The sequence below is a fragment of the Anarhichas minor genome, unplaced genomic scaffold (genome assembly GCF_050575085.1).
Source record: "Anarhichas minor isolate MPS153535 unplaced genomic scaffold, ASM5057508v1 ptg000095l, whole genome shotgun sequence".
In the NCBI taxonomy this organism is placed as follows: domain Eukaryota; kingdom Metazoa; phylum Chordata; class Actinopteri; order Perciformes; family Anarhichadidae; genus Anarhichas; species Anarhichas minor.
In genome coordinates, this window is record NW_027466541.1 from 167,501 (window position 1) to 180,457 (window position 12,957).

The 12,957-nt window shown below is 42.1% G+C and overlaps 1 protein-coding gene across 2 annotated transcripts in view; it reads right to left on the minus strand.

Moving 5' to 3' along the window:
- ddr2l (discoidin domain receptor family, member 2, like) overlaps window positions 1–12,556 on the minus strand; it is a 25,944-nt gene extending 13,388 nt beyond the window's left edge. For both annotated transcript variants that reach the window (XM_076082514.1, XM_076082513.1), the window contains exon 1: window positions 12,259–12,556. The gene's annotated coding sequence lies outside the window, so the exon portion shown is untranslated. The remainder of the gene's footprint in view (window positions 1–12,258) is intronic.
- Window positions 12,557–12,957: the final 401 nt, after the last annotated feature.

Genomic DNA, 12,957 nt, shown 5'->3' on the forward strand with positions numbered 1-12,957 from the left:
TATCAGCACGTTTCAGAGTGAAATATCACGACAACTCACCAAAACTAACAAGTTAGGCTGCGTTCAAATCATCTTCCACAAGTTGTTCATCCCGTGTTTATACTTATTATGTGGTTCCCTGCAGGTCGTTTGATCTCTAACTGATGTTAAACGAGGTTTACCAGATCTTTACCAGAAGTGTTTCTATCACCTGCCCTCACCATCATTACATTACATTACATTACAGTCATTTAGCAGACGCTTTTATCCAAAGCGACTTACAATTCAGAGTCTATCACATTTCTACACCGTAGGCACAGCTACGGGAGCAATCTTGGGGTTAAGTGTCTTGCTCAAGGACACATCGACATGCGACTAGCGGAGCCGGGGTTCGAACCGCCGACCCTCTGATTGAAAGACGGCCCTGCTATCCACTTAGCCACAATTGCCCCATCATCTCAATCATCTCAATCATCTCATGTTCAAGAGTATCAAGAAATAAAACACTAATATTCATGTGAAATGAAAGTGAAGGGACAGATTGTAATTAGATCCACTCTGCCCAAAGTCTTTGTGTACAACTCAGTTATTAATTTGACACATTTCTGATCTTCTCATCATGTTTTGTGGAACCAACCTCATTTAGAAATCTATGAAGACACAGAACCTATAAACACATAAACATCCTCATTTCAACATGTTTCTGCTGCATGACGGCTGACCCAGGATCAGCCCGAGTGTGTGTGTGTGTGTGTGTGTGTGTGTGTGTGTGTGATTTCACAATGTTAGTGCTGTTAGAGCAGAGCGGATTGTAAATACTGGACACAAACAGCAGCCCACAGGTTATACAACACTGACACACGGGAATAAAGTTTCTATGTCAAACATGGAGTCACAGGAGGAAACAGCTGGAAGAGAGAGAGAGAGAGAGAGAGAGAGAGAGAGAGACAGACAGAGAGAGACAGACATCTGGGTGAGGCTGGGGAGAGGAAACACAAAGAGAGGAAGGAGAGGCAGGAGAGGAAGGAGGGGGAGAACAGAACAATGGAGGGAAGGAGAAAGCAGACAGAGACGTGCAGAGCTTTAAGAGTAACTAAACCTCAGAGTTTAGCTGAAGTGCCTGGAAATGGACTTTAAGTTAAACCACCAGCACGTTTCAGCATCTAGTGAAACTTGTGTGGCTGAAGCTGTTCACTCATTTAGCTGCTGGCTAGTAGTAGCTAGCTAACTCCACCATGCTTTAATGCTACAGTTACAGGAAACAGAAAGCACCACATGAACTGCCGGGTTTGGTTGACGTTACTTTAACACGTAGCCGGACTTTTACTGTTTTTAAATGAACTTTCACCATTAGCGTCTGTTATGGTGAAGAAATACAGGATAAACTCTGAGAAACTCTTGACTTTGTCCAACCGTGTATTCTGCTGTCCTACGTAGCTACATACTAGTGAGACATTATACCTTCCCCAAACACAGACAGACTAAAACTAAATATACAAAAACTTAACTTTTCTGTAAAAGTGAAACTAAACAAACACTAGCAAACACTCTGACAACTACCGAGATTCCACCAACAACACACACAGAGATGATCAGTGACGTTCCACCAACAAGACACACAGAGATGATCAGTGACGTTCCACCAACAACACACACAGAGATGATCAGTGACGTTCCACCAACAACACACACAGAGATGATCAGTGATGTTCCACCAACAAGACACACAGAGATGATCAGTGACGTTCCACCAACAACACACACAGAGATGATCAGTGACGTTCCACCAACAACACACACAGAGATGATCAGTGACGTTCCACCAACAAAACACACAGAGATGATCAGTGACGTTCCACCAACAACACACACAGAGATGATCAGTGACGTTCCACCAACAACACACACAGAGATGATCAGTGACGTTCCACCAACAACACACACAGAGATGATCAGTGACGTTCCACCAACAACACACACAGAGATGATCAGTGACGTTCCACCAACAACACACACAGAGGTGATCAGTGATGTTCCACCAACAACACACACAGAGATGATCAGTGATGTTCCACCAACAACACACACAGAGATGATCAGTGACGTTCCACCAACAAAACACACAGAGATGATCAGTGACGTTCCACCAACAACACACACAGAGATGATCAGTGATGTTCCACCAACAACACACAGAGATGATCAGTGATGTTCCACCAACAACACACACAGAGATGATCAGTGACGTTCCACCAACAACACACACAGAGATGATCAGTGACGTTCCACCAACAACACACACAGAGATGATCAGTGACGTTCCACCAACAACACACACAGAGATGATCAGTGACGTTCCACCAACAACACACACAGAGATGATCAGTGACGTTCCACCAACAACACACAGAGATGATCAGTGACGTTCCACCAGGTGATCAGTGACGTTCCACCAACAACACACACAGAGATGATCAGTGACGTTCCACCAACAACACACACAGAGATGATCAGTGACGTTCCACCAACAACACACACAGAGATGATCAGTGACGTTCCACCAACAACACACACAGAGGTGATCAGTGATGTTCCACCAACAACACACACAGAGATGATCAGTGACGTTCCACCAACACACACAGAGATGATCAGTGACGTTCCACCAACAACACACACAGAGATGATCAGTGACGTTCCACCAACACACACAGAGATGATCAGTGACGTTCCACCAACAACACACACAGAGATGATCAGTGACGTTCCACCAACAACACACACAGAGGTGATCAGTGATGTTCCACCAACAGCATCCTTCCTCTTCAGCTTCTCCATGTTGAAGAGCGGACAACAGGCCGGTCTCAGCCAGCATTCGTAGCAAAAGCTCCAAAATATAATGAGGCGTAATTCGTAGATATTCCACATAATCTTTGTCATGTAACTTGCGTACTTCAGTAACATCTTTCTTAGTTATTTTAACCCAAACGACAATCTTTTCCGAAACTTAACTACGTAGTTTTTGCCTAAACCTAACTTGTTACCTGTGAAGACGGAAGTTTATTTTGAAAAGACTGTGTTCATGTAACGATTGGAAATTGACGCGTTTTGCTGGAATTTTGTAGGAAAACGCAGAAAAAATGAGAAAGTAATTTTTGGTAAAATATATGAACCGTTGTACGAGGATGTGTTGCGCTCAGACACATCAGTGTTTCATCACACTGTACAGGATGAAACAGTGAATATCAACATGCATTTTAATCCACGATGCTCTACGTCTGATCACGATCAACAGAAGAAAAGCAACCTGGAGGATTCAGCTCAGAAGAAGACAGAAGGTTGGTCAGACACACTGATGCTTGCAGGGCTGAAGTTAGGTTCATATTTAATGATTTTCCTGCAATAAAACCGCCGAACAAACGAATGAATCGGACCGTTCTCCCGTGATCGTCTCAGCTCAGTTCAATCGTTCTCTCCTGACGTAGATCTTTGTTCGGCCTTCAGGAAGTGAGTTCATTCACTTGAGCTGCAGGAGAACGAGGACGTTCACTTCTTTATTTACTGGCAGCGACCGGGAGAGAGAGAGCTTTATGTAATGTGTTGGCTGCAGTTCAGATTCCTGCACTGTTGCTCATCTCGACAGCTAAATCACATGACCAGAGAGAAGAGAAAAAACACGGAGAGAGAGACAGAAAGAAGTGATCGAGAAGGAGACAAAGGAAAAGACGTGTTTCTCTGCTCCAGTCTGAGAAGACGACCTGAAGATCAACACCAAGAATCGCTTTTACCACAAAAATAATCTTTACAAACTGTTGCAGGACATGAATACAGTTTCTTGAGGTTTTGCAACTGTTGTTCTTGTCATGAATACTTTCACACAGAACGTGAATATTACACAGAGAAAAACAACGTCATTCTTCTTTTTAGCTTTCTCACCGCAAATAAAAAGGTATCAACCAATCACGCTGTGCAGAACGGACCCATTCAAAGGTACACTACAGTGTAAGAACACTGAGCTCTGGTCTGAACCAAGACGACACACTTTATTACTCCTTTCAACCTTGACAAAGGCAGCATCTCACCTTTCACAATAAAAGCCCGAGACACATCAAATTCGTGAGCGAGTATTTCACATTTTCATGTTTTCATTTGTCATCAAATGTGAAGGATTTCATTTAAATCCCTCTCCGCTCAAATATTCTGTTTCACTGGGGAACACGTCACAGAACAAAAGCAAAGGTCACTCCACCGTCCGCCATCTTGCACTGCCATGTCTGTACAGAAGCCCAGAAGGACAAACACTAACGGACACTTGGTCAAGCGAGAGCCTTTGGCGTTTTACATGATCTGAAAGGAGGGACGCGTTCTAGAACAAGTAGCGCGAGCAGAGAGGCCGCTACTCTCTTTACTGTAGGCTACGTGCAATACAAATTTTTACAGATTAAAAAGCCAAAACTTTATCATTACGTCTGTGAACACGTAAACAAAAGTGAAACCTGATTCAATCAGCCATCGCGGCTGTTTACACAAGCACGGCATGAACGATCGTCAAAAAGCTTTTTCTAGTAAACTTCTTATTTCTCCGGCACGCTTGGAGAGCGAGAGGCTGAGGCTAAGTAGTTAGCTGGACATGCTAATGTTGCATCTTCCGTTTGAGCTCTTACAGCAACATGTGGAGAGACGCAAAATCAGATGAAATGAAGTGTAATGTTGGTGTGATGACTGTCAACCAATGGCAGCACGAGAACCTCTGGTTAGAAACTTCAGTTACTGCAGTAAAACAACACATGAACATGTACTTTTTCTTTGCTTCCTGTCCCTTTGTCTTCTCCTTCTTTATCTCTGTCTCCCTTCCTCCCTCCTTATCTCCTCCCTCGTCCCTCCCTCTATTCTCCTTTCCCTCTCGCTCTGTCCCTCCTCTCTCCTCCTTTATCTCCTCCTCCCTCCGTCAGAACACACTGGAGCCAAAAGCCTCAACATTCCTAACATTCAACGCAACCCAGCTCTCTCTCTCTCTCTCTCTCTCTCTCTCTCTCTCTCTCTCTCTCTCTCTCTCTCTCTCTCTCTCTCTCTCTCTCTCTCTCTCTCTCTCTCTCTCTCTCTCTCTCTCTCTCTCTCTCTCTCTCTCTCTCACACAGGAATCCACATGTCTCTCTCTCTCTCTCTGTTAAACGCAGGAATCTCTCTGGTTGAGGGTGAATGAGACAGAGTTCACTGAGAGCAACACACAATAGTGAGATATCCATCTGTAACAGAACAAATAAATCTTCTGCATTATTGAAGCATGAATGGTTCACACACAGTTACAGATGGAGAATAAAATGATTGCGGCTGCGATAACTCTCCACATATTGTAAACCGCTGCTCAGTGTTTTGGTGTCTGATCGTCAGATATCACAAAAGTGTCAAACTACAGTGGGACTTCTGCAATTTCCTGCAAAACTCAAGAGGACTAACGTGATTGAAACATATGTTTTAAGACTTTATGTGCAAGACGGCAGAGCAGAGAATAGAAGAAGACCTGCAGCACCCGAGAGCCTCGTTAGGCACAGACATCTACTTCAACAATCAGCTGCCGTTGTAGCCATGTGCTAGCTAGCATTAGCTGCAGTGTGCAGCTTCAGTAACCAGAGATGAAAGCTCCTCAACAAACTCAACTTTGTTCCACATGTTGGTGGCTGCAGACGATCCACGTGAACGAACCTTGCGGTCCCTCTCGGTGTTTACGTATATTTACGTCAGGCAGACCTTCACGTCTGTGCAAAGTTTAATTTCAACGTATGTAAGAGATCAATGATCAGTGATCTGTGGACGAAGCCACTTATTGTGTCTTTCTCTCTGTTAGCTGCAGCTCAAGTGAAATAAGCCAACGTTTGAATAACATCTGGATTTTATCCAGACAGGAGACACTTCCTGTATGTATTTCATGTTCTCACCTGTAGCTGTACAACACACACACACACACACACACACACACACACACACACACACACACACACACACACACACACACACACACACACACACCAGGGCAGACCCTGTGTTTTAACAGTTTTTAAGTCTTTCTGGAGCTGCAGCGCTGCTGTCTGATTATGGAACACCATGAACAATAAAAAACACACTGACCCCCCCCCACACACACACACACACACACACACAGGCTGTCAGACTAAAGACTCCCAGCTGGTCAACAGCAAACTGAAACAGAGATAAAAGAGCAATATTTAGAACATTTAGCACATTAATATCTTATCAAAAACAACATGTGCCAGCACCAGAATGTTGAATGTGAATGTTATTCACCAGGTTTGTATCAAGTTTCTGGTGAATGTGTTGTCCAGTCTCCAGGAAACAATGTTGCCATTTTACGCCTCTGCAACCACTGATATGTTAAATGGCGACGTTTTCATTTTAACATTAATGTATTGTACTTTTGTTTTGTGGTATAACAACGAGTATATCAAGCGAGAGTACACTCAGGGCGGGTATGAGTGGTGGTGGACGGGTCAAACTAACTTTTACCAAGGAGACCAGCGTTCGTGTCCCACATCAAACCAAGAGTAAATGCTGAGGTTACGCTTGTTATGTTACGGAAGTTTAAGCTAGTTACATTATGTTGTTACGTTAAGTTGTTATGTCACGTTAAGTTACGTTGTTACTCCATTCGTTGTTACATGTTACTTCTTTCTTTGTTACTTGTTATGTTACGTTACTTTCTTACTTCTTACATGTAACATTGCGTTGTTACTTACTTTACTTTGTTACATTACGCTGTTACGTCTTAGGTTTGTTGTTACTTTGTTCATTATGTTACTTTGTTCCGTTATGTTGTAACATTACGTTGTTAGATTATGTTTTTACTTGTAACATTGTTTCTTGTTAAGTTGGTACTACTTTCTTTGTTACGTTACGTTGTCATTTCTTACGTTGTTACATTACATCTTTACATTACGTTGTTGCTTGTTAGTGTTGCTACGTTATTATTTGAACACAAACAACGATCTTCTTTCGAACTTTAACCAAGTACTTTTGGTGCCTAAGCCGCACCAATTGTTTCACAACGCTAATGTTTCATTGTGGGTATCTGGAAGCGTGATACGAGGCTGATCTGAAACATTCAACGTGAACGGCCACATTTGTTCTGGTGCCTGGGCTGGACTGGGCTGAAGGTCAGCTGATAAAACACTAACAACCATCAGTACAACATAACCTCAACATGACGTTCAGCCCACCACAGTGGGCGTTTACCAACCATGTCGATGCATTCTGGGCAGTCAGCACTGATTTGGTGACTCGCAGGTCACAAGATGTCAAGACCTCGACGTTCAAACTGCTGAAGAGCAACAGAATATGTGAAACAATATGTTTTAACAGGCTGAGTGCTTCAAACCATGACATGTAGACTCAATCTGACATGTGGAACCAGAGGAGAAAACTCATTTATTTAAAGAGCTGTTGAATCATTTGTTTGAATCTCCGGTCTACTTTCCGTCTCCGAGCTTTCAGGTGGACGTTTCAGCCATCGCTCCTGAAGCACTCGGAGTGAGCACCGGCCAAATGCTCAAAACGCAAATGTAACCTGAGAGCAGGTGATGGTGACGAGGTCTGAACCGGAGAAGAGCAGCAGATGGTTTAAAAAGAGCTGCTGGTATCTGAAGAATGTGAAGAGCTTGATTTAACATGCAGAGCTTTGAACCGACAGCCGAGGTGAAGGCTATCAAACACACCTGGAAACCGCAATGTGGAACTGTTCAGCCCGGGTTGATGATTCACAGAGGGGGGAGACTATATAAACCTTTTCATTGAACTCGTCTGCAGATCAAATCAAGTGCTCGCTTACATGAGAGTAAATAAATAGTGTCTTTGATTTGAAAAACTTTGCTTTGTCACTTTGTTTCTGGATTTAACACTTTAAATCTGTCCAGTAACTCGGAAGTTAATCAACTGAAGACTGTGCTGCTCAAGTCAGTGTACACACACACACACACACACACACACACACACACACACACACAGGTATGCAGGGCATCATAACTCTGTCAGCGGTGGGTGGGGGGAGCAGAGAGGCTCATCTGTCTCTGGATCGTCTATGAGGCCGAGCTACGAATCACTGAGCAGAAATAACATTTGTTTGATTGATGAGTCCTGTGACTTTGCAAAATGTCCCTCAGATTTCCACAAAGACAAGTCCACTTTAAAGGAACAGTTAACTGTAAATAGCGTAGAGTGCTCGCTCTCTGAAGTCCTCGAAAAAGTGTTTGTGCAAACACACAACGAAAGACAGCAAAAAAGGTTATAAAAACATTCTGTGCAACATTATCCAGGTGTCTTTTGTCCATTCGAGGGCTTATGGGAATCCAAACACAACTACTCTCAATAAGCTATTACTAAACAAAGCATTCTGTCAGAAAGGTCAAACTGCACTCAGCTGTAGAACCATACGGGAGAGTTAGATCTTTAGTGAGGGGACCTTGAGACGGCGGTTGTAACTGACGCAGAATTCACGCTGCTATCAGCGGCTACGATCCATTGGTGTTCAGTGTTCCTCCTCCACAGATCCTCTGTGGTTCCTTAATGGTTTAATGATCCGCTGGCTCGACTCGGCAGACGGAAACTCGACACTCGTTCATTTACACTCGTCGGTAATCTGCAGCTTCCACACACACAGTTCTCCAGAAGGCACTCTGACTGTTTCCTCTCAGAGTTTTTGTGTCTCAGCTCAAGTGGTGTTTATAGAAGGAGGCCTCATGAGAGCATCATCAGGGTGATCAGAGTGTGATTGGACTTCATATGGAGACATGATGACCTGAGGTCAGACATCTTTGGAAACGTTCATCTAAACACCTGAAGGACTTCTCTCTAAGGACACGAGCAAGATACGATCTGTTAAATAGTTCCATCTCTGGACACAGCTCAGAAACAGATACAGGCTCAACCTGGGGACAATTCTAGAGGAGACCTGATGGCGTGGAGATCATCAGGACGGGACCAATGACCTTTTATTGGAAGAGTGAGATTCAGTTTGAAGTCACGTGTTAACTTTTAGTCCTCAGAGTCCAGACCTGTCTGACGTTCGACGACTTGTGAGGTTCAGAAAACCGAACGAAAGACGGCAAGAAAAGCTTCAGAAAACTTGCATCATCATAAGTGTCTTTTGTTCATCCATTGGCTCATAGAGATATAAACAACTATTTTCACTAAACTATTGCTGAATTTCCCATAAATTAAGAGTTTTGCATGTCTGTCTGCACTTTCATTTTAAGGAGCTTATGTTGTGTTTGTGTGAACTGTTCCTTTAACACCACAGTTCAGGAAGATACTTCCACATTCAGAGCCAAAGCCGTACGTTTGATTCATTTCATCATCACTGACTCATTAACTTATCACTAACTATTTCTCAAAGCACTACGAAGGCTGAAATGTACCTTTAACTGAGCTGCCAAGCAAACTCCTTCACTGATACTTATACATATCAATATTAGGAAATATGCAGATATTTGGAGCAAAATTGGGACATCAATATGCAAATGAGTCTCACTAACATCACAGGATGTAAAAGTGTATTCTTCCCCCTCAAAATAAATCATACCTCCAAAAGTATAAAAGAAAAACAAAACGTCGTCAAACGGTTGGTCTGAACTAAGGTCCCGCCTCTGACAGATAGCCAATCAGAGTTTAGGTAAATGGGTGGGGCCAATCAGATTCTGACGATGATATCTAACGTGCCAAAGTTTAAAGAAGACGACATCTTCTGTCTAAAAATATAAGAGAAAGAAATAGAGAAACATGAAACAAAGCTTTATGATGCATTTTGATCGTCTTATTACTGCCCTGCTTTGACAGAAATGAACAAGACTTTTAAGTTTGACATCTTTGTGAACTCTTTATCTTTAAAAATCTAATGTAGAAGAGAAATATTATAAATATCGAGGCTAAAGTTGTAAAAATCCTTTAAGGAAGTGACTAGATTTGTATTGAACATCCTTTAAGAGCACGGCAGCTTCTACAGCTTTTTCCTGTTATTACATAAAACCAGTATGAGAAGAATAAAGATGAGTTTGAGATCTTTGTTTTAAATATGATTCATGCGCTGTGGATTCATCCTGAACCTGATGAAGAGGAGAAGCTTCATCAGAGAGAGTCAAGATGTCTTCCTTTGTTGTTGGGTTAGTTCAGCTCTCTCAGTCTGAGCCAAACACTGAGCGGCTGCTGTTGTGAAATCACATCGGTCTGTTCAAGAGACAACAAATCAGCTTCTCACTGCTGCTCATCACCAACATGAAGCTCACATTACTGCCAATTAATCGACCCGGTGAAAGAAAAGAGCGTACGATGAAGAGAGCAGCTGATCCTCACGTTCAACAGCTTCTCATCCAACGCCTGCAGCAACATACGAAAAATAACCAACCGTAATTCAAAGATATCTAACGAATTTACTCCGTATTTTATCCACTTTAACCACGATCTTTTTATTAAACCGAACAAAGTATTTCACGATCTTTTCTGAAACCTAACGAAGTATTTCAGCATCTTTTCCTAAACCTAACGAAGTATTTTACGATCTTTTCCTAACCCTAAACAAGTAGTTTCCTGTGTAGACAGAAGTTTATTTTGAAAAGACTGTATTCATGTAACGAATTCATGCAGAAATTGACTCGTGTTTCTGGACATTCGTAGGAAAACGCACGAAAAATGAGGCGTAATTTTCCGTCAGATATCGTTGGAACCGCTGTGTGAGGATACGTTGTCTCGTCCCGTCACATACAGACAACATGTTGCTAAACCCGAACGTTTGCCTCGTCATGATGCTCCTCCTTCCAACAATAGTTAATATGGAACCAGTTCTGCCTCAGAAACGTTCAGATTCAACGTTTCCATCCCTTTGCTGAAACGTACGGTGCCATCGTTTCATTCTGCAGACCGGCAAAACAAAACAAACCGCAGATTCACAACCAAAACATAATTTATGAACTTCTTGAAGTGAGTGAAGTGAGATTTACAGAAACCACTGAGAGAAGATTCACTCAGAGGGAGTTCAGTGTAAAGGTTTGAACCTCTGACTGTCGTGTAAACTGAGTCGACTGAGCATAAAAATAACCCAAACATGATCCCTAACACACACACACGCACACACACACACACACGCACACACACACACACACACACACACACGCACACACGCGCACACACGCACACACACACACACACACACACACACACACACACACACACACACACACACACACACACCTGGAGGAGGAGTTAATAAACACAGCTGGTGGTGTAGAGGACACAGAGAGACATCAACGGACACATTCTGCATCACTTATTAATATTGAGAATGTTTACATCGGTCAGACTGACCCGAGGCTCTGTGGACAGCACTTCCTGTTGTAGCAGCACAGAGCTCCACACGCTCCTTTTAAATGATGAATCTTTATTCTGCATTGAAACACTTATTCGTCTAAATGCTTTTTTTCAATGTAAAATGTTTTCCAGTTCTTCGTCATCTGGTTTATTTTTTAATGATACGTAAAGGTGCAAACTGCACTTTTAATAATTTTATTTGTAAAACTAAAGTTTTCTGTATTAGTTATTTTAATTTAATTTTTATGATAAAAGAGAAAACATTCAGATTTATATCTTATGAAAATTAGCGAGAGACTAAAATGTGAAAATATAATAATAAAGGGACTTTTTCAGTGATTTATTTGACTTTCTAAACACAATTAACACTAATTATTACTAATATCTTCTGTGTATTCATCTCTAATAGTAATACGATACCTGCTGTATAATATCTTCAAGCTCATGAGGACAGAACGAATATGCAGAATATAATCATTATATTTATGTGATAAAGAGCAGAGCAGCTCCTAGTTTTATTTATATGATTTACAGTATTTTAATGTATTCTATCTGTATGCATGTGTGTGTGTGTGTGTGTGTGTGTGTGTGTGTGTGTGTGTGTGTGTGTGTGTGTCTATGATCATAATGAATCGATCAGTTATTCTCCTGATTAATCGATTAACCGTATTTATTCTGCATTAATCTAACGATGCTGGTCGGTGAACTGATCTGAGCTCTGCAGTGAGTCTGAATTATGAAACAAAGATCTCTCGTTTTGGGCCTCAGAGCTGATCTCAGATCTGGTGTTTCCAGCAGCACGCACACACACGCGCGCATGCACACACATACACTCACACACACACGCGCGCACACACGCGCACACACATACGCACACACAAAACAAACACGCACACGCAGTCAGCTGACTACCTGTCCTCCGGGTCCAGATCAGCAGCGAGCTTCTCTCCGGTTCGATCCGTTTTTTCCTCCCCGGGCTCCGGTGCGGCGGGTCGGTGAGCCGTTAGTCGCAGACAGACGGAGCAGCTCACAGGATCATAGCGGAGGAGAGTAACGGGGACGAGTTCTCCTTCTCTCAACGCTTCTTCTTCTACTTTAACTTCAGCGAAGTTCTGAAGAAGAAGAGGAGGAAGAAGAAGAGGAAGAAGAGCTGCAAACTCCAAAGAGACGGGAACAGGAAAAAAAAAAAGTTTCTGTGTATTTACATCACATCCCGTTTCCGAGGAGGAAAAGGAGGAGGAGGAGGAAAAGGCGGAGGAGGAGGAAGAGGAGGAGGAGGAAGAAGAGGAGGAGGAGGAAGAGGAGGAGGAAGGCAACATGAGCCCCCTGCGGGTCTGACATCTGAGAACTTGTAGGAACTCTGCTGTAGAGTCCTGAGAAGAGAACTGAGACCTTTATGTTCAACTTCTATTATATCTAATATAAAAAATATTAATATATAAAATATGAATATATAAATATATATAAAAAATACGTAAATAAATAATTATATATATATATATATATAAATGTATAGATATTTTTAAATATATATTAACAAATATAAAATATATATATATTTGTATTTTTTTATATATATAATATATAAATATATAAGTTATATTTATTTTA